Raw genomic sequence first — 19892 nt, forward strand, 5'->3', positions numbered from 1 at the left:
AAAGAAAAGAAAGAAAAGAAAGAAAGAAAAGAAAGAAAAGGCTGGGCATGGTGGCGCACATCTTTCATCCCAGCGCTTGGGAGGCAGAGGTAGGAGGATTGCTGTAACTTTGAGGCCAGCCTGAGACTGCATGGTGAATTCCAGCCCAGCCTGGGCTAGAGTGAGACCCTACCTCAAAAACAAAAAACAAGAAAAATATGACAGAGGATTAATATCCAGGATATACAAAGAAATAAAAAAAAACTCAACAATAAGAAACCAAATAACCCAGTTAAAAATGAGAGTTCTCGTGGTTCAGGTGTTTCCTGTAAGGGACTAGTGAAGGTTCAGTCATTTGGTCTGTCTTTTAGGAAGTAGAATTTTACCACAAGACACTGGAGAGGGTAGGATCAAGACTGACCTAAATCTCCTACATCTTCCTTCCCTCCCTCTCCCCCTCTCCCCTCTATCTCTCTCCTCTCAAACTCCTGTATATTAGTTATCTTTTTCCTCAATTTCTTAGTGGACACTGACCTGTAACCCCCACTTCCAGCTTGGGCCTACAATCCACAATGAGCTTTTGATCAGAGAAACCTACAAGGTTTCCCAAAACAATGACAGACTTCTGTCAGAGTAATTGATGACCCACCAAAGGCCAGTGGTAAGACCCTATTGCTGAAGACTCCATACGCAGCTGACACGTAAAATGGAATGACATGGCTGGAAGCCAGGAGAGAGTCAGTCCCCAGACAGTCAGCGTGTCTAGTGCCAGAAGGCGCTACATAGGCGACTGGGGGAAGTGACCAAGATCTGTCCAAGCAACACATTGTTTAACCTAAGTAGCAACAATTAACTGGATGTGATACCCACACAAGTGCAATAGTGGTACACAGCCATGGTGAGGAATCAATTGCTCTTGATTTGGCTAACTGATCCACTCAGTGGTACTAGACCCTTAGCTGGAGCTGGGAAACAAGTCAGAACCATACCCAAACACAAGCCCACTCTACAATATCAAGCTACCATCAATCACGGGGTATAAGAGGGCCTACACCTATCAAACTGTCTATCAAAAAAGTAAGTGTTATCTCAATTTTCTGGGTGCTAACTCACTCTCCGTTGGAGAATCTGCTTCTCTTTTCCAGATAGATGCAGATCCTAAGAAGAGAGCTGCCCCAACATACCTCAGAAGGGGCCCAACTGAAACTAAGGACAACTGGCGAAATAAGCAAGGGTGATGTTTTCCTGCGAACTGGATACCAGCACAAAGGGGAAGGAGATCAATTCAGAGAAAAATCAACTCCTACCAAATCAGAGAGCCAGAGCCTCAGAGGCCCCCAACACCTCAGCACTGAAGCAGACCAAAAATGAACCCAACATGGCTCAGGGAAATCTTGCGGAAGAGGGGGCGGAAAGAATGTCAGAGTGACATGTTGGGTCATGATTTTCAGACACATTTATCATACTAATAACTGGGAGCTAACTCCACAATGCACGACCCATTTTCAATAATAAGGAGGGTCTAATGGGAGGGGGTAGATCACAGATGAGCCTAAATAATGGTACCAAACTGCCTGTATTTACTGAAAAGAAAACTAATAAATTAAATTAAAAAAAAATAATAAAAAAAATAAAAATTTAAATGAATTTAAAAAAAAAATGAGAGTTCTCAAAAGGAGAAATACACACATGGCATATAAACATCTAAAAAGTAATCTATATTCTTAGCCATCAGGGAAATGCAAATTAACAGAATGGCTATCATCAAGAAAACAAATGACAATAGTTGCTGGTGAAGATTTGGAAAAAAGAGGAACACTTCTATACTGTGCAGGAAATGAAAACTGGTACAGCCATGTGGAAATCAGTTTGGAGTTTCCTGCAACAGCTAAAAACAGATTTACTGTATGACCCACTTATACCCTCAACCCAGGTCTCTTCTCACTATTATACAGATACTTGCTCATCCATGTTTATTGCCACTCTATTCACAATAGATAGGAAACGGAAGCGACTAGATGCCCCTCAACTGATGAATGGATAATGAAGAAGTTGTACATTTATACAATGGAGTTCTTCTATTCAGTGGACACGAAAACTGAAACTTGATGGGAAATGGATGGACCTGGACAGGATTATACTAAATGAGGTAACCCAGACCCAGAAAGCCAAATTCTGTCTGTTTTCTTTCATATGGATATCCTAGCTAACAATGTTTAAATTTATATGTGAGTCGGGGTGAAAATTGGTAGCAGAGTCCAATAAACTAGAAATGGACTATAAGGGAGGGAGGAAAGTGGAGGAATCAGTGGGATGGTGTATTAGTCGGGGTTCTCTGGAGGTACAAAACTGTTAGAATGAATTATATTGAAAAGGGAATTTATTGTATTAGCTTACAGTAATCCAATAGCAGTTGCAGGCCCAAGAATCAAGGAACCTGGTAGCTGCTCAGCCCATGTGGCCAGATGTCTCAGCAGTCCCAATCCGTACTGAAGGCCTGGAGGCTTTCTGAGGAGCCGCTGGTTTTTAATGCACACCGGTCTTCAGTTGATGCTGGCCTTCAGTCCATGCTGGTCTTCAATTTACTCTGGAAGGGAGCAAGCAGCTCCAGCAGCCAAGTGGAAGGAAGGGGCTCTTTTCACCCAGAGCTTCCTTATACAAAGTTTCTATCTGGGAAGGGCTGCTCACTCTGGGGGAAGGACTTCCTACTCTACTTAATCCTTCCTGGAAGCAGACTCAGAGACCCGCCTGAAAGGGATTTCTATGGATTACTAAACATATCAAGTTGACAGCACCTTAACCACCACAGATGTCATTGTATATATGTAAGTAGTTGAGCAGACTACTTACTGGTGGTGGAATGACATAAGTGTGGTCAGGGGAAGAAATTGAGTAAAGGAAGGGTGGGGGAAGGTTAATAAAAATTTAAGATTTTATGAATAAGCCATATGGAAATATACTTTTTGGATAATGGCACACTCAGAAGCCATAGATTTTTATTAGAAAGATTTCAATGACAGGGATTGGATATCTGTCAGTGAGTTGTTAGCCAGGGAGGTCCCTGATGCCTCCAAAATATTATAGGCCATTGCCTAGGCTCTTGATTCCCCATCATAAATAGATGGTAAGACACTATTGCTAAAGACTCTACATGCTTGAGCTGAAAGGTCATTGGGAAACCAAGCTGTACCTGAGCTGAAAACCTCCTCCCCATAGACCAGCTGTCAGAAAGCTGGAAAAAGCTACACTGCCTGCAGCTCTATGGGAGAGAGAAGTCATCAGCCAAGATAACAGTTAACACTACAAATATTAAGTTTGGCCAGCCAGGCCAAATGAACCAGTGGGTACATAGTGTCATGTCTGTTATGGGGGAAATCAGTTTCTGTATGATTGGACTAGAGTCCTTCTCCACAGAAGGAAATAAATGCCTAGTACTGAGAATCTAGTAAAAAGCCTATGGCCTATGGGTGTAATGCCTGCTGCTGTCTGGCTTGATGCCTATATTATTCTCACCAAAATGTCCTGAAAGCATTTTTTCTTAATGTTCATACATATATATTAATGCTACTCTCGCTTTTTTTTTTTTTTTTTTTTTTTGAGGTAGTGTCTCACTCTAGCCCAGGCTGACCTGGAATTTACTATGTAGTCTCAGGTTGGCCTTGAACTCATGGCACTCCTTCTACCTCTGCCTCCCAAGTGCTGGGATTAAATGCAAGTGCCTCCACTCCCTGCTCACTTTTGCTTAAAGAATTATCTGTTTTCGTATAGCAGTGATCACTGGTATGATCCAAAAGTCACCATTGTGCTGAGAAGTGACAGAGGGATGTTCAGTACTGAAACATATCTATCACACCTTCCAAGGCTCAGGGTCCATTGCAAAAGAGGTGGCGGAAGGCCAGGCATCGTGGCACATGCCTTTAATCGCAGTACTTGGGAGGCAGAGGTGGGAGGATCACCCTGAGTTCAAGGCTACCTTGACAATAATGCATAGAGAATTCCAGGTCAGTTAGAGCAAGACCCTACCTCAAACAACAACAACAACAACAACAACAACAACAACAACAACAAAGAGGTGGTGAGAAGAATGTTAGAACCAAAGGAAGGGTAGGACTGCTTACAATGCAGTCTTACACACACAAATTGGCCTTGATATCCATGGCCTCACATTGTCTAGTACTACGTACACAAAACCCGCATAGTAGGGGGAAAAGATGATGACATTATTAAAATAAAAGAGAGACTGATGGGGGGGGGTATGATGGAGAGTGGATTTGAGAAGGGAAAAGTGGGGGAGGGGAGGGAATTATAATGGCCTATTATCTATAATTATGGAAGTTGTCAATTTCAACAGTTTAAAATAACTGAAAAAGTTTTAAGAAAGTGATGCTTGGTCTGAGAACTATGCATAAGAAACTATATTGTATATTTGAAATTTTCCAAGAGAGCAGAATGTTGTTGGGAATGTTCTTTCACTTATGGAGCACTGAATGAAACTTTTCTAAAGATTAAGTAGCTAAGATTATCCCAAGCAGAAGTATGTTGACATCTTTGATTTAATAGGAAATATCAATTATTTTTCTAAAGTTATTGTTTAGACATCATTGCTAATATTTGTATTAAATATCTTCTGCTAATGTGAGATTAAAATTGAATCTCAACATGTTCAGATTAGCATAATGCTAATTATTGATGAGTTTGTGTACCTTTTCACTTATTTGTTCTTGGTTTTTTTTATCTGTTTTTCTACATAAAATGCCTACAGAGATTTCCTTTCTGAACTGCTTGTCTTTTTAATGATTAATAAGAATCCTTTGTATATTTGTCATATTGTTTTTTTATAAATTCTTTCTTCTAGATGAGGCTTATTTTTTGTCTTTATTTATAGTATGTATGAAGAAAATGTATTCCTATTTTTTGTTTGTTTTCTTTTCTTTCTTTCTTTCTTTCTTTTTTTTTTTTTTGAGGTAGGGTCTCACTCTAGTAAAGGCTGACCTGGAATTCACTATGTAGTCTCAGGGTGGCCTTGAACTCATGGTGGTCCTCCTACCTTTGCCTCCCGAGTGCTGGGATTAATACGCCTGGCTGTATTCCTAATTTTTTATATTTATTTGAGAGAAAGGGAGTGTGAGACAGAGAGAATGGCTACACCAGGGCCTCTAGCCACTGCAAATGAACTCCAGACACTTGTGTGCTACCTTGTGCATCTGGCTTACACGGGACCTGGAGAATCAAACCTGGGTCTTCACAGGCAAATGCCTTAACCACTAACCCATCTCTACAGCCCCCTAGTTTTTAATATAGTGTGAATAATCAGTCTTTTATAGTGATTCTTTCTGTGTCTTTGAAAACTTCATCATTACTCTCAGAAGGATTGATTTTCCTATGAACTTTTTATTTTATTCTTTCCCCTAAGAATATTAAGTTTCGTTTTCAAAATTAAGTCCTTAATCACTATGGAATTTATTATCTTTTGTGATGTAAGATTGTGTGTCAACTTTATTTTTCTACAGGAGCAGTTGTCCAAGTGTCTCTTATTGAATAGCCATCCTTTCTAAAACTACTATATCAATAAATCACTAGAATCTGGGTCATCTATTATTCTACTGGAGAGTTGGTCTACTGCTGTACCATGTTAGGATTTTAAATTCTTTTTTTTAACAATTTTTATTAACATTTTCCATGATTATAAAAAATATCCCATGGTAATACCCTCTCTTCCCCCCTCACTTTCCCCTTTGAAATTCCATTCTCCATCATATTACTTCCCCTTCTCAATCATTGTAGTTACATATGTACAATACCAACCTATTAAGTACCCTCCTCCCTTCCTTTCTCTTCCCTTTATATCTCCTTTTTAACTTACTGACCTCTGCTACTAAGTATTTTCCTTCTCACGCAGAAGCCCAATCATCTGTAGCTAGGATCCACATATAAGGGAGAACATGTGGTGCTTGGCTTTCTGGGCCTGGGTTACCTCAACAGCTTTAGCATATATCTGTATAACAAAAGGAAAGTCCTCAAACCATACTTTTCTTTTTCTGAAGTGTACATTTTCTTGACTATTTGCTCTTTATATAAATTCTATTATTAGTTTCTCAAATTTTATAAAAATTTAAGAATTTAAAAAAATATTTATTTGAAAGAGATGTATGGACAGAGTGAGTGAGAGGCAGAGAAACAGAAACAGAGTATGGGTACACTAGTGCTTCTTTCCACTCTGCAGATGAACTCCAGACACAGGCCTCCTGCGTGTATCTGGCTTTATGTATGCACTGGGGAATTGAACCTGAGCTGGCAGGTTTTGAAGTAAACTGTCTTTAACCACTGATCAATCTCTCCAGCTGGACATTAAGGATTTTGAGAAGTATTACATCAAATCTACATACAAGACTGTCACATTTCTCTATTTTGATTTAGTAACCTGCAACTTTGCTGAATTCATTTATTATCTACAGTAGTAGTTTTGTGTGAGATTGGTTTATGTATGTTTCTATGTGGGTAAGTTCATGTGTGTAAGGGATGCATATGGAGGACAGAAGACAACTTTAGGTGTTATTCACAGCAAAGCCATTGGCCTTTGTGAGACAGGGTCACTCATTGGTCTGGAGCTCACCAGTTAGGCTACACTGACTGATCAGTGAGCTCTAGGGATGTGCCACTGTGAATGGCAATTATTATTATTGATTGGCTGTTCTGCAAAGATCTTTACCAGCCAGTTCCTTTGCTGGATGTGGTGGGGGTACTCAGCCAAGCAGCTGCAGCTGGGTATTGCCCTCCTCACGTCTCAGGTTTAATGCAGCATGGTCAGCAGGGCGGGAGCAGTCACTTCTCCCGGGGTGCATAGTTGAGTGACTTTTCAGTCAGGCCCACATGCGTGCCAACACATTGCGGCGGCAGCAGTAACACCACAGACCAAGCGCACCTAGGGCATACCCTTCCATGTACTCAGCCTGCAGCAGCTTCCCATTTGTTGCTGACGACCTAGCCACAAGTGAAGCAATGCACCAGGATGATCAAGGCGGCATCTGGCCACCCAGTGGCTAGTGGCAGCAGGGTGCTAATGACTATTTTACATGGAAACTTTAAATCAAGTTCAGGTTTTCATGCTTTTGAGGCCACTACTTTACCCACTGAGGTATCTCCTTAGTCCTGCAATAGTTTTTGAGTAGTTACTGTGGTTCTCCATCAGATCATGTCATCAGCAATCAATGACAAATTAATGTCTGCTGTTCTGATTTGGGTGCCCTTTCTCTTTTTCATCACTTTTGCAAAAACCTTCTGTGCTATGTTGAGTAAAAGTGGTGAAAGCTGTCTGTTCTAGACCTTGGGGAGACTCATTGTTTTTATATTCAGTGTACTTATCATCTACTTCCTTATTATACATATTCTTTATTATGTTGAAGGAAAATCCTTCAACAAATCCTCATGTGTTTAATATTTTAATCATGAATCCTTGGTGAATGTTATCTAATCTTTTCTTCATCTATTCAGATCATGTGGTCTTTGTCCATTCTGTGATATGTTGCATTATGACTCTTGCTGTCCGTATGTTGAACCATTCTTGAATTCCTGGTGTGAATCCCACTTGATCAGGGAGAATAATTTTTAGTTATATTACTGACTTCTGTTTGCTTGTGTTTTGTTGAAGATTTCTGCACCTATGTCCATAAAGAATATTTGATAAGTTTTTTTTCAGTGTGTTCTTTTCTCATTTTAGTATCAATGTCACACTGCCGTCAGATAATACAGAATTCTCTCTTCTTCAATTTTAAAATATAAGTTGAGATATTTGGTATCAGTTCTTCTTCAAAAGTTTGGTAAAACTTTATAGTGAAGCTGTCTAGTCCTGAGCTTTTCTTTGATGGAAGACTTTTTGTTACGCTGACTCAGTCATTACTTGTTATTCACCTGTTCAGGTTTTATTATACTTATGGTATAGTTGACAATTGGAGGAATAATGTTTCACAAACACACCCATGCTTCCAGGTGGCATAGTGCTTTGTGTAATGATACAAATGATTAGAATCGGTGTATATGCTGTCAAATATGGCTAAGGAGTACTGAGGTTACAGATGGTATTAAGATTGTTAAACAACAGAGGGAGAGATTATTATGGGTGAGTTGTCTATGCTGAATATAACCACGAAGATCATTAAAAGTGGGAAATAAAAGGTAAAGAAGGTGGTCCAACAAGACTGGATGTTCAATGGGACTAAAGGGAGTATTGGAAAACTTTTACCCTGGGGAGATGTGAAGACACATCTTTAACCCAAATAAAGCACAAATGGCAGAACAATGTATCAGTGCACCAATACTAATTCCATGAACCCATGATTTTATGGGGGTTACTTACAGAGCATGGGGAGAATGTGGAGCCCCTAAAGCAGACACTTTGATGGGGCTCTCTGGGTCAAGATTACTCCTCTGATGCTCCTCCTTCAGCCTTGGGGTTCGGGCCTACTTGCAAATCATGAGACCCCTCCCACACAGCACTTCAGTGGGGCTCCCGATGTTAGGATTACTCAACCTGGGAGTGAGGGCACTGTAAAGTACTATGCCACCCAGAAGCTCCTTGGTCAACTAACGAGAGAGTCCCTCCTGCAGCATGGGCGGGTTATCAAAAACTGTACTTCTGGGGTCCCCTATGCAATATACAGGCAGTTATAGTACATAAAAGCCTCCCTGCCCCCAAGGAAACTGGGGTAAAAGAGGCAAAATGTGAGCACATCATGAAGCCTATGAGCCCTGTGAGCCTTGTGATGCCTGTGGGCACCAACAATTTTTATCCTTTCTCCACAAGGGGATGCTAAGAGGCTCCATCTGATGAGTGTCTTGTGCGGTCATACAGCTGCTCTGATTTGAGATGGCAAGGTCATATTCAACCTAGAGGAAACAGCTACATAACAATTGTTGGGTTCATTTTTATTCCCTTTAAGATTTAAATATAGGGTCTAGAGAGACAGCTCAGTGTTAAAGGCATATGCTTGCAAAGACTGATAGTCTGAGTTCAGTTCCCCAGTACCCACATCCAGACAGATGCACAAGGTGGTGCATGTATCTGGAGTGCTGTTTGCAATGGCAAGAGACCTTGGCACAGCCATTCTCTCTGTCTCTGCTTGCAAATAAATTATAAATAATTTTTTATAAAAAACAAGACTTAAATATAAAATTTAGCTTATCTTCTATTTGATTTTGTGAGAGAGACTAAGTATCTTAGACAAAGTCAAAGTTAGGGCTGGGTATAAGGCTGAGAGTTCAGGTCTCCAGCACTTATGTTTATTATGGGCAAGATTGGGATCAACCTGTAATCCCAGGACTTGTGAAGTGAAGACAGAATTCCACTGGGCAAGCTAGCTGAATTGCCAAACCATGGTTTCAAATAGAAAGGTTCTGCCTCAGTAAGTAGGGTGGAAAATTATTGAGGAAAACATCCAATGCCAACTTTTGGCCATTGTGCATATATACATATGTCCTTGCACACATGTGGGACCACACACATGCAAGCACACATATGCACACATATACCACATTCATATAAAAATCGCAGTCAAAGAATGTAGAACAGATTGTGTTGAGAAATTATGGTCTGTGTTTGTGAACACTAATTTCTGGTTGTTATCTTGACAGTATTTTAGATTCACCATGGAAACAAAGCTCTTGGCATGTTTGGTAGGAATTTTCTAGAGATTAGATTGAGGTGAGAGGACCCACTCTAAGTATGACCAGCTCTAACTGTGGTGCAATTTAATAGGATGGGGGTCCTGGGATGTATAAAATGGAGAAAGCTAGCTGAGCACCTGGATTCATGACTAGCCATTTCTGCCTCCTCCATGTGGATCTGACAATGTGATTCACATTTCCTGATCCTGTCAGTTTTCCTTTTCCAAGACAGAGTTCCCCTTGAAACTATAAGCTGGAAATAAGCCCCATCTTTTCTTAAGGTGATTTTGCTTGAGTATTTTTTCCCAGCAAGGAGAAGGTAACTGATATAATCCTCTGTCTGATGGGGTGGAATTATGTGTAAGAAATTCAATGATTCTGTGGATGCCTTAGTTGAAAGCTTTTATATCACTCTTGCATGTGTGCCAATTTTGTAGGTAGAATGCCTTTTCCTACAATAGCCTGAAGACCCACTTAAATTAACTAACAACCAGGAGATATACTCACTGTTATGCAACAGGACTTTCATAGGTCAGGCACATTTCCAGGACAGTTGACTCAGTACTCCCTAAGGCCTCCAAAGAGCCCAGGTTCTCTCCAGCCCTTGTGTCTGATGCTCTTGCCTTGAGCTTCCTCCTAAGGGCTGGGAAACCATCTGCAGCTCTTTAAGGTATCACCTGTGGACATGAAAATATCAAGAGGGTAAAAAGGAATGATTTTTCATGTGGATTTCTCCTGGAGGGAAGAATTTCTTAGAAGTCAGACATCCTTTTTGACTTATTAAATGATGAAGTAAACTGCTCAGTACTGGATCAGTCTTTGGCAAAGAAATTGAGGTCACCATTAGAACAGTCAGTCCTGCTGTTGGGGCAGAGGGTGGGGTCAGTGTCCACTGAAGCACGTGGATGACTGTGGGAAAGTTTTATTAGGAAAGAAAAACGAAGGGATTGAGAATGAATAGTCAGGCAGATGCCAATCCATTACTACGATGTTTAATTTATTCCTTGAGATTTCACAATCTTATAGGTACTCATATAATTCCAACATTGAAATTTCACATATACACATATTCTTAACAAAAGCTTTGAATTGGATTGCTAACTCTGCTCATATGACTAAAAAGAATTTCTTAGGGTTGGAAAAGAAAAGCTTATTGGTCACCCAAACAATTGCACAATGAATCAGATCATGGGACTGAAACACCAAAAAACAAATCAGCACTGCTTTCACTTTCCAGGCAAGTGTTCCCATGTAACTGAAATTAAAAACAGTCAGTTGTTTTAAAAGCTGTGGTGCCATGTGTGGCAGATCATTAACATTCATGAAAGCATGCACCAGAAAATAGCTCAGGGAATTAATCCTAGACCAATTGAATGGAAGCATACTAACCAAAATAAATGAATAAATAAATAAATAAATAAATAAATAAAATGCCTGAAGGCCCTGTCATCACATCCATTCTCTCTCTCTCTCTCTCTCTCTCTCTCTCTTTCTTTCTGGTTCTTTCTATCTCACTCTCAAATAAATAAAATAAAGTAAAATAAGTTAATAAATAAAATAGCAGACGTTAAGGGAATATCTATTTACCATCTATCATATCTCTTTCTATTTATATATCCATCATATATTTATCTACATATACATATATCGCTATACATACATTTAGCCATTTCCTTGAGATTGGGAATCATTAAGAACCCTTAAAATCATAAAATTTAATATGTTCATGAGAGAGAGAATGAAACAGTACACCATGGCCTCTTGCTACTGCAAACAAACTCCAGACACATCCAGCACTTTGTGTGGCTGGCTTTCCATGGGTACTAAGGGTACTGTGGGATTGAACCTGGGCTGGCAGGTTTTGTGAGCTAGTACCATTAACCCATTGAGCCATTCCCCGGCTCACCCCCCACAACATCATAACTTAAAGAATACTAAATACTATAGAGGAAGATATATGATGACGTATTAGTTAAAATGTTAGATGTCTTTAATCCCAGCAGTTGTGAGTCTGAAGTAGGAGGCTCACTGTGAGTTCCAGGTCATCCTGGTCTAGAGTGAGACCCTATCTCAAAAAAAAAAGTAAGACATAATGACAATTGTCAATAATCTAATTATAAAGACACAGGAGATATGAACATTTTGCTCTATGAAGCTAGGTTTTCCAAAGTTTCAACAGTTATGATGGAGTGAATTGGCACCACTGTTCCCTGTCTTCCCCTTTATAGTTTTGCAGTTCATCTCTCAGGTAGTTGACTTGCTTTGATCAATCAAGTGTAAATGACATACTTAGCAGAAGCTGAAGCACTCCTATGAGGTTCTGCATTACTAATGTCCTCCTCCTCAATACAGCATGTTCTGAAAGGGGCCATTCATCATTGTGGATCTCTGAATTAAGAGCACAAGGAGATCATATGTGAAGTAGACAAAAACTAAGCCTCTTTGCTAGCAGCCATTGACATTTTGGGGGCTGTTTATTACTTCAGCATGACTTTGCAAAAGCTTTCTAGTAGAACAGTTCATATGGTTTGGGCTCAACTCATAAAAATGATAAATGATATGAAAATCATGTTATAAAATTTATAAATTTTATTTAAAAATTGCATCATAAACACTTTCAGGAGAAGAAATGTGAGCACATCATTACTTGCCAGAGTTCCAGGACAGTCAAACAAAGAGGATTTAAGTAGGTAGTGTGGGGTATGTCTGTCATACCAGTACTTGGAAATGGAGGTAAGAGGTTGAAACCTGCCTCATTTACATGGCAAGTTATAAGCCAGCCTGGGATGCATGAAACCCTGTTCCTGTTTTAAAGAGAAAGGGGGGGGGGAAGAGAAGGAATGAAGGAAGGGATGAAGGCAGGAAGAAAGGAGGTAGGAAGAGAAGAAAGGCAGGGAGGGAGGATTTGCTCTAAGTTCTCTGTCACACTACATTTGGTGGCACAGAGCTGGAGTTTTCCTTCCTATTTGCATTTATTCTTTTGGGTTTACTTTTCATTAGGAATGCTTCTACCGTCTACAACTAATAATACACACCTGAACAAAATACATGACCGCTGGAGTCACCTCCTCATATTTTCTTCCTCCTTATCATATCAAAAGCATCCACTAATATTCTAACAGTCAAATCAAATGGCCTTAGTGTTCATCTCCTTGGCTTCTTTATGCCAGGAATAAGGTGTGTCTCTCTGTCCCTACAGGAGTCTTTCCTCATGGGTCCTTGTGACACCATCATATTTTGTCTCTTTGTGCATCAGAGTTACTTCTTTCTCTCTGCCCTGCTGGTGGTTCCTTATCTGCCATTCCCTTACGTGCATGGGTGCCTTACATTTCTGTCATCCTCTCCTGTCCCCCACAATAGTCACCCTGCCACAGTACCTACTCCTTTCAAGGATGTGTCATGAGCAATATTGCTTGGATTGATCTTACCAGAAACAGTGCCTGGATCGTGGTACATAAATCCCTCAAAAAGCCATCACATCTTTCAAATTAGTATAGTGTTACACTACAGTAGTCAAACCTGTCTTCATTCATTAGTGAAATATATGCTCATTCGTAAAATTATTTCTGAACATTGTCCTGTGACAATATCACTATCTAATCTTACTTTCTGGAACCTTTTCTGGTATGATATATTATCACTTTGCTTCACAAAACAGCAACAACAGTAACGAAAATGGAATCTTGACAATAAGAAATACTACTGATCTTGGCAAGATTTAATAAGTTATGTAACTGCTTGGGATTCCAAATATGAGTTCATGCACTGTTATGGTCATTTAAAATAAGAGCCAAGAGCTAAGCTAATCATTTATCATGCCTGCAGCAACAACGCATGTGCCGAGGGTTGTTTGTTTTGTATAAAAGTAATGAAAACTACTGTAGGAGTTCGCTAGGTTTCCCATTTATTCTTTGGAAACCTAATTAATGTTACTTTTTCAACATTTTAGGAATAAAAAAATCCTATTCCTTGTCATAAAAAAATCATATTCTCTTTGAAATCATGTTTTGTGATTACTCATCTTTGTGCATGGTGCTGTCCTGGAGAGATGAAATATATCATGCTTTTTAAAGACCCTGAGAAAAAACGATTTTAGAGCTTACTTCTGGTGACTTATTCCAATGACTAAATCCCCTCAGGAAATTGTTTTCCATCTAACCTGAATATTTCACAATGTGCTTAAATGTTTCCTTTTACTCTGTCCTCACTAAAAATGCCTGTAAAGGACTTCTCTTAACTGGGAAATCCATTTTTAAATTGCACTTTGCCAACTTGCTTTAATCTAACTCAAATGCCTTAACAAAATAAATTCTAAATCATTTGCAAGATACTCTCCATGTTTCCCAATAAGGGCATCCATCCTAATATCCAATAAAAAACAATTATGTTAGTGGTTAGAGAGATGGCTTAGTGGTTAAGGCACTTGCCTGCAAAGCCAAAGGACCCAGGTTCAATTTCCCAGGACCCACACCAGCCGTAATCACTAGGTAGTGCATGAATTTCTAGTTTGTTTGCAGTGGCTGGAGGCCCTAGCACACATGCATTCTCTATATCTATCTATCTATCTATCTATCTATCTATCTATCTATCTATCTATCTATCTATCTATCTATCATCTATCTATCTATCTATCTATCTATCTATCTATCTATCTATCTATCATCTATCATCTATCTGTTCTTTCTTTCTCTATAGCCCTCTCAAATAAATAAATAAAATTTGGGCTGGAGAGATGGCTTAGCGGTTAAGCGCTTGCCTGTGAAGTCTAAGGACCCCGGTTCGAGGCTCGGTTCCCCAGGTCCCACGTTAGCCAGATGCACAAGGGGGCGCACGCGTCTGGAGTTCGTTTGCAGTGGCTGGAAGCCCTGGCGCGCCCATTCTCTCTCTCTCTATCTGCCTCTTTCTCTCTCTGTCACTCTCAAGTAAATAAATAAAAAATGAACAAAAAAAATTGTTTAAAAAAAAATTTAAAATAATTATGCAAATTAAATAGTCTGAATTTATTCTTATAGTTTATAATATCCAATCCTGTTTCCATTTAAATATACATCATTTTAAAATATGTGCACTTAATTAGATTTACAAATTCTTTTTTTAAGCAAATAAACCTTCTGTCAAATTTGTACCAATAACTCTCTAACAAAAAGATGGTCCTTTTTTTTTTTTTTTTGCTAATTCTTTTCAACTTCCTTGCTTGTGTGGCTGCTGTAACTCTTGGGCAGGATTATCACAGTCTAACATAAATAAGAGATTAGCTTTACAGTCTTCCCATTCCTTCTCCATTGACCATAAAAACTCCTTGACCTACTCAAGTCCAGTAGGGTCAGCATTTTCTTTGGCTAGTTTGGGACTTTGGCTTTCATATTGTGTGTCTCACGCCATGGAATAATGTCAGCATAAGGGATATCCTTTGGAAAACAAGGAAAAACTCTCTCTTTTTATTGCCTACAAATGTAGGGAAACTCTCTTTCCTCAATTCTTTAATGTCAAAGGCTTGAAAGAAGTTTGTAAGGACAAAGAAAAGCCCTGCTAATGAACTATTGTGTGGTAATCACAATCAAGATTTGCTAAGGACTTCTGGTGCCAGGTAGCACATAGATGGCTCAAAAGAGTTTCTGCTGACAAATTTTCAGGCAGACCGATGTCTCAGGCATAAACCATTTGACTTTTTGTGCCAAAGACTTCTGATTAGTTAGTTAGGAAAATTCAATGAGAATTTGTGACAATAACTTCCAAGTCATTTAGACACAAGGTAGTGTTTTCCTGTTATATTTCCAGTAAACAAAAGGATATTGGTTAATTGTTGGAGGGGAGTTGATTGTAACCTTTTGGCTCTAAATAATGAGCCTGTGTCTTAATTTAATTTAATGGGTTGGAATTCCAAAGCCATGGAGTTCCTTCGGGAAGCAGAGGAAGTAAACACATGAAAAACAGGGAGAGGGACCCATTGAACCTCAACCCACTTCCTCTTCCCAGCATTAATTTGTAGGGGGACTCAATGCCCTGTTACTTCTTATGACAAGTAGACACATGGAGTGATCTTTAGCTGGCAGGTGTGGCCTCTCCACCAGAAGCTGGTCATGCATGGGTGTGCTGCTGAGGGGAACGGTGTTGGGGGACTTTGGATTGCATAGGAGTGGGATTACTGAGAAGTTGCTAGAGACGGATGTTTTCAGTTACAATTATAACTGGACATGATTGCTTCTCCACAGGAAAGCTCATGGATCAGTAAACCAGGTCTGCTTCTGCCTTACAGGAAAGCAGCTGTTTATTACTGCAGCCCCTGCCACCTGCTCAGCTATCAAGTGAACATTTGTTCTCTTGGGAACCATAGGGTGGGGTCGTTACTAGAAACAGGGCCAGGAGCCAACAGTATTCCACTTCTAAATTCTGGCAGACTCCTACAGTGACCTCAGTCTAGTCCCCTCACTAAAGCTAACCACTGTTTATTGAAAACTGGAGCCTAGATATGTAGAGCTTTGGGAAAGATCCACACTTGGTTGGGATTTCTTTGGCACAGAATACATTCAAAATTATTCTTGTCATCAATAAATATTTATTGAGCATCTTCCACTAACATGCAGTGAATGAATCCAATGCATATGTCTGGATTTGCATGATCCATTCTGAAAGATGGATTTTTTATGAAGAGATTATTTCACACATTGTTGGTAAAGCAAAGGAAGGTCTTTGTTACTTTCTTTATTTTTTGTGTGCATGGGTATATGTGTGTTTTATAGTGTGTGTGTGTGTGTGTGTGTATCTGTGTGTCTGTGTACCAATTCTCACACCCTGTGTGCATGTGTATGAAAACCAGAGGAGCACATTGAGTGTCTGTCTTTCTCTATTGCTTTTCTGTTCTATTTTCATGAGATAAGAGTTTCATTGAACTTGGAGCTGCCAGTTTTGATGTCACTGGCTGGCCAGAGAGACCCAATTGTCCTCCTGTTTCTGCCTCACTTAGCATTGGAGTTACAGACATGTATGGCCATGCCTGGCTTCTTTTTTAAAATTTATTATCTTTTTTATTAAAAGGTTGCATAGACCCCTTCTCTCTTGCCCCAGTTCTGCTGAGGGTCTTCAGTGAGGTTATTGGCATTCACTGTGGGGACCAAAAGGAGGAAGCAGTGACATAAATACTGCTCTCATGGCTAGCCTGAAAACCAGTACCTGGGAACCAGCGACAGACCTCACACAAAAGGAAATGCAGAGTCTGCAGAGAAAGCAACACTAAATGAGATCTCTATCTTGCCTACCAAGGCTCGGGAAATATCATGAACGAGGGGGCAGATATATTCTAAGAGCCTCAGTGTTGGTGGGAATAGCTTGAGACGTCATGTTTTCCCCATCCATGCATGGCTTCTCACTTGGACACTGGGGTGGGATTCAGGTTCTCATGCTGTGAAGCCAGTGATCTTACTTGCTGAGGCTTCTCCCAGTGCCTGGCAGAGGAGTTTCTTTTTATTAAAACAAGATTTTATGAAAGTTTATCTATCATTGGTCTATCTGTCATAACTTCTATAATTAGAATTAACCCTATCATAGTTCATTATTAGGTATTGTATATGCATACAAAATTAATTTTCAAGATATAAATTCACAGAATAGTGTTAGAATTTTTCTTAAAGTATGACAATGCTAACATGAAAAATATACTTTTTTTTTTCTTATTGGAACAGTATTAAAAAGGGAAAAACATCCCTGCCCTTAGAACCCTATGTTTGCACAATTAGGATCATGTGAGTATATAATGGCAAGATAGTCCCTCTGCCCTCTACAGTAGGTGACAGCTCCTGGGCATGGTGACCCCCCACGAACAGCCTAACAGGCAGAACAGCACTTGCAGCAGATTCTATTGGCAGATGGCCGACCTGGATGTTTTTGTACTATCCTTGACTTCTCCAGTTGGCAGAAAGAGGGAAAAAATGTTCTAGAAATTAGAGACATTGAAAGAATGGATGTCCAGATATGGAAGGCGAGAGAAAGAAATATCCTTCTCACGTTATTAATCATTGGAAGAAATTCACTGGTCACTGAAATCCCAAATGTTTTAGAAATACAAATGCTCACAAATCTATAGGTATTTTAAATCATATCACCCCACTTAGTTGTGTTGTATGAACCTTAGTTTTACTTGAGGGCATAAGAAAGGGAAACAAAACCAATAGCAATCACAGAGAAGCATACTTAGTCTCATGAAAGTTCCACTCGGGAAAACTGTGACAAGAAGACAGTGAGTTAATGCTGCGCTCATGTCCTCAAATTCCGCTGGTGGAACCCTGGTCAGCTCCACTCAGTTGTAGTGTATTCTACTATGTCTATGGATCGCTGTAGGTGAGTTTGGAAATTGTTTTTTAATTTTGTGAGAGACAGAGAGAATTGGCACACCAGGGCTTCCAGTCCCTGCAATCAGACACCAGAGGCATGTGTCACCTTGTGTGCATATGTGACTTTGTGTGCTTGAGTCACTTTGTCTGTCTGGCTTATGGAGGACCTGGAGAGTTGAACTTGGGTCCTTAGGGTTCACAGACTAGTGCCTTAACCACTAAGCCACCTGTCTAGACCCTGAAAATTCTCTTTTTTAAATTTTTTTTCATTTATTTTTATTTATTAATTTGAGAGCAACAGACAGAGAGAGAAACAGGCAGAGAGAGAGAGAGAGAGAGAGAGAGAATGGGTGTGCCAGGGTTTCTAGCCATTGCAAACAAACTCCAGATGCATGCACCCCCTTGTGCATCTGGCTAATGTGGGACCTGGGGAATCGAGCCTCGAACCGGGATCCTTAGGCTTCACAGGCAAATGCCTAACCGCTAAGCCATCTCTCCAGCCCTGAAAATTCTTAATGAAGTAATTACCTAGGGTTGAAGACAAAAGAGAACAAGGATATGGAAGCTCAACACATGAGAGTATACTGCTTGTTGGAGTCTTTGCTACTCAGTACTTTTTTTTTTTTTTTTAATGCCTCAGACCTCCATTATAAGAATGAGTCCAATCAAACCATTTTTTTGAGTAATCATAATCTTCTTATTGACAGGCATGATCAGCATAACCAAAGGGTGAGCCACCAGCAGGCCGGAATTGATCAGGTGGAGAAATTAGCCCTTTTCATTCCTGTTTCAGGCATGCCTACTGCTAGGGGTAGGGTGAGTGAGCCATTCTCAACTCAGCCTGTGGTCGCAGAGTGTTCTTTTCCCCAGTTTTTACTGTGACAGCATCATCTCCAGATGACATAAAACATTCCTGTAAGCTTTGTGGGCATGTACTAGTCAGTTTAGACTGCTGTAATGAAATAGTGCAGACAGGTGATTTCTTATTTGTTTTTACTGGGGTTTTTTTATTGGAATACAAAGAATTGGGCTTCATTACGGCATTTATAAGAAAAATTCCATCTTTTTCTCTTCTCTCTCCTTCTTCCTCTCAGTACACACTGCCTATCCCCACCATAGCCTCCTCTCGTCTCTCATGTCTCACATGTCCTTTTGCCTTCTACTCCTCTCCTCTTTTCCTCTAGTGTTTCTGAGTATGTAAATTAGAGAATGTGAGAATTTGTAAAGGCCATGAAATGAGACAGGTAGCTCCAATGAAGAAAATTCATTGTCTGAGAGGTCACTGAAAGTCCAGGATCAAGGCATCAGCAGAATTGGTTTTCCTGCCTTTCAGATAGCCACTGTCTCACAGTGTTCTCGTATGAAGTTTTCTTTGTGCTTTGGGGCAGGGGAGGAGATCTGTTGTCTCCTCCTCTTATAGGAACAATATAAAATAGAGTTACAATAAAGATTGAAATTAAGTGCTATACATTATGTAATTGGTGCAATGTTTGGTACTTAAGACACACTCTGTCAAAACAAATTAATATTATTAATGGTGATTTATGTTATGCTAATTTAAATATTTAAACTGGGCTGGAGAGATGGCATATCGGTTAAGCGCTTGCCTGTGAAGCCTAAGGACCCTGGTTCGAGGCTCGGTTCCCCAGGTCCCACGTTAGCCAGATGCACAAGGGGGCGCACGCGTCTGGAGTCGTTTGCAGAGGCTGGAAGCCCTGGCGCGCCCATTCTCTCTCTCTCCCTCTATCTGTCTTTCTCTCTGTTTCTGTCGCTCTCAAATAAATTAAAAAAAAATTAAAAGAAAATAAATAAATATTTAAACTGAAGTAATTTCACAAGGAATTAGACATTTACCAGGATTCTCTGTTAAGTGTTTTGTACTTTTACATGCAGAGTTTTGATTCAGGGTAATGTCTTTCTGTATGA

At 39.9% G+C, this 19892-nt stretch overlaps 1 pseudogene; it reads right to left on the bottom strand.

Moving 5' to 3' along the window:
• Positions 1–6784: 6784 nt before the first annotated feature.
• LOC101615156 overlaps positions 6785–19892 on the bottom strand; it is a 73376-nt pseudogene continuing 60268 nt past the window's right edge.

This window comes from Jaculus jaculus, chromosome 1 (assembly GCF_020740685.1).
Source record: "Jaculus jaculus isolate mJacJac1 chromosome 1, mJacJac1.mat.Y.cur, whole genome shotgun sequence".
Classification (NCBI taxonomy): Eukaryota; Metazoa; Chordata; class Mammalia; order Rodentia; family Dipodidae; genus Jaculus; species Jaculus jaculus.